This window comes from Carlito syrichta, unplaced genomic scaffold (assembly GCF_000164805.1).
Source record: "Carlito syrichta isolate Samal-C Ts95f unplaced genomic scaffold, Tarsius_syrichta-2.0.1 Scaffold315763, whole genome shotgun sequence".
NCBI classification, from domain to species: domain Eukaryota; kingdom Metazoa; phylum Chordata; class Mammalia; order Primates; family Tarsiidae; genus Carlito; species Carlito syrichta.
This window is the reverse complement of record NW_007259859.1, coordinates 828,649-832,303: the sequence shown is the minus strand read 5'-3', so window position 1 is coordinate 832,303 and position 3,655 is coordinate 828,649.

Here is a 3,655-nt window from a genome sequence, read left to right as displayed (position 1 = left end):
GAAGGCAAGGTACTTGGAAAGCAATATAAGGAGGTCAATTACTGGGCACAGTTTACAGAGAGAACCTAGTCTTGAGGTTCAACTAAATATTATGTCCAGTGACTCTGGCAAACCACACGGATGAGGCAGTTACTGAAGCACCAGTTCCAGAAGACAGTCAGTCATGTAGTCACCCAATTCAGTGCATTACCATTCACTGGGGCACTCATTAACAGGTGGGCAAGTCACTGAGGTATAAATTACATAGAAGGGCTAGTCACTGAGTCATTCATCACAGTAGAGGGCTAGTTACTAGGGCACCCATTTAGAGGGGGCCAGTCACTGGGTCATACATCAACAAGCAGAGACAGTCACTTGAGTTTCCAGGAAAGAAGAGTGTTAAGCACTATGATAATAATTCTGGGGGAAAGTCACTCACTGGGAAATGATCACAAAAAAGAGCCAGTCAATGTGTCAAAATCACAGAGGATTGTTGGGAGCCAACATCTATAGCTACATGGCTGAGGCCTGTAAAGGCCCATCTGGAAGATCGCCTCTGACATAGGATATCAGTTATACCTATAATATTGGCGTGTGATTAGTGACCAGTATGCATACATGGCAGTAAAGCTTATAAGTAAATCTCAATACACCTGATGGAAAGTGCATAGCAGAATTATTTCTCTGTCTTTCTAGGTTTTATTTCTTTCTAGATATTTTTTAACTTCTATTTCCTGGTAGACTGGGTAGTCAGCTCTTGTTCCTGAAGGCTGTTTCCCCTAGGGCTAAGATTAGAAACTAAATTACCATGATAGTTTTGTCGCCCTGCCCCTAGCCAGGCAGAATGTTTACTTTTGTTTCGTTAACTACCGAAACTCTGTCTGTTTCAGCCCATGGTCGCCATCTTGGAAGCCCTGCATTTCCTTGTTCAAGAGTGTGACAGCTACTATTTGATTTTTAGAGTAGACTTGTTAGGATAAAATATATACATATATACTCATAGTTGCATAAATTTATGCTTGCTGTTTTGTTTCCTTTTGCTACATTATTCAAGTGTAATAGTTACTATATGATTTATAAAAGAATTAACGATAAGGTATTAGCTTAATAGGATATAGCATAGTATTAAAGTCCAATAACAAGATCATATGAAAATTAAAGTTTAGACATATGAAACATATGAATTATAGTAAAGTTTTGTAGTTTAAGAATAAGTTTTAGCTGAGTTATAAGGCATTACGTTAAATCATAATAGGTTAATAGTATAACTGACAGTTAAGTCATTTAAGTAAACTTATAGATTATAGTATAGTGTTAAGTTGATAGTATTAATTGTTAAAAATATTGGGAATCAGTGAACTTGGATTGAACCTAGAGTTAACTTAGAAAAGTTTTTTGTAGAGCAAAGAGTATAATATGAATGATTCACTGAACATTATGGAAAACACTTTGAACGATCTGTATTGAAATTGTGCACCTGTGACCTTAATGTAAGCACGGCAGGCATCATGGAATTTGAATTGTTTGCTTGGAAATTGCAGATCTCGTGGTGGTCTTGTGATGCATAGTTTGTAAAGCACGAAACTTGTACGCCCCCAGTGAGTGATTATCACACTGCTGGAGGGTATAGAAAATGGTATATAAGTTGGAAAAGGTTTGAATAAAACCGGCTCCAGTCCTGATCAGACTGTTCCCAGAAGATCTGCCTCCGAGTGGTCTTCTCGCTGTCCAGATTCTCTGGTGCGGGTCCTAACCCACCCTTGGTCAGTGCTGGTCACCGACAATAGACTATTAATATGATGGGCAGAAGACATTAATACTGTTTTTGTCAAGTCTTTGGAAGATTATAGATTATCCATTTTCTTTCTCTTTTTTTGAGTCGGACTCTCACTATGTTACCCAGGCTGGAGTGCAGTGGCATGCTCACGGCCACTGTAGCCTTGACCCGCTGGGATCAGGCGATCCTTCCACCTTAGCCTTCAAGTAACTGGAACTACAGGTGAGCATCACCACGCCTGGCTAATTTTTTTTATTTATTGTAGACAAGGTCTCACCAAGTTGCCCAGGCTGGTCTTGGATCCCTGGGCTCAGGCAATTCTCACCTCTGTCTCCCCAAGTGCTGGGATTCAGACATGAGTCACTGCACCCTGCGATCATCCATTTTCAAATTCATTTCATCCGAATGTGCATGGTATCTTTTTCTTATCGTCATCACCAATAAAACTCTCTTCTAAGCACTTTTGCAATTTGTCATGTAACATTACTCTCAGTAATTGAGTGTTTTTATTAGTCCATATTACAGATCACAAGGTGAGGCTAAATATGTGAGGCTAAATTATTTGCCAAGGTCAGTACAGAATAAATATGGGATATGAACCCAGCTCTTATGACTTCAGGGCTATTAACCACACACTGCCCTGTCCCCAGTTATACAGTGGAGTTATATTCCTCTGAATGGAAATCTTGAAAATGAGACGCAATAGCATCCTAGATAACAATCTATGAATGGTTTCCTTTATACTACCACTGAATTTATTTTGTAAGAATAAGAGGATGAAACTCTGTTTCATGATCATTAGTGTTTAATTGGAGGAGAACCTTTGAAGTCTCCTTAAGGTTGGTCAGTTATTTCAGTTCAAAGTCTTCACAAGGTTTTCCCTATCATAATAAGCAACATCTTTCACGCCTTATAATTCAAAGTGCCAATATTATATTTTCAGATGATTTCTAATATTCTTCTCTGCTCCAAAATGTTATGATTCTAATTAAAGAATGAAATTAGTTTAAGAGTTAAGCAATATGGGAAGCTACATTGTTTTTTTTGTTTGTTTATTTTTGTTAGAGTCTCCGTTGCCCAGGCCGGAGTGCAGTGGCATGCTCATGGCCACCCTAGCGTCGACCTGCTGGTCTCTGGTGATCCTTCTGCCTCAGTCTTCCAAGTAGCCGGAACCACAGGCACGCACTATTACGCCCAGCTAATTTATTACTTATCGTAGAGATGAGGTCTTGCCAAATTGCCCGGGCTGGTCTCCAACCCTCCGGCTCAGGCAATTCACTTGCTTCGGCCTCCCAAAATGCTGGGATTACAGGCTGAGCCACCAAGTCCAGCCTATGTTGTTTTTTAAGAACTGACCAACACAATTTGAGAAATAATCTCCTACCAGCCTAAAAGTGTTGATGTTGATTTGAAATGCCTAGATTAGTAAAAATATATTGTAAAATGAATAAATAAAATAAAGACATTATTTTGGAGGAAAAAAAATCATCCTTTAAAAATCCATACATCGTAACTGGAAAGTTTTGCTATTTGCAATATATTTCAGCGAAAACATCTAAGTTTCTATTTATATCACCTAATTCTTTAAACTATTAGACCATGGAGAGCCCCTTTTGTGCTATTCTCTGAGAATAAGTTAATCTACAAAAAGTCTAGCAAAAATGTTTAGTTGCAGGTTTTCATTGTTATCACTGTTTAAAGAATGCATAAAGAAACGAAAACTTCACTTCACAGAACCAGGATTGCAGAAATACAAATGAGCCGAGATTTTTATTAGTAATACATGTAACAACAAGACTGATTAAATCACAAAAGGTAATAATACATAAGTATATGCTCATTAATTAAACTTTCTTGAGTCTTCCCAGAACTAATGAACATGTAAGCTGAAGAGGAACT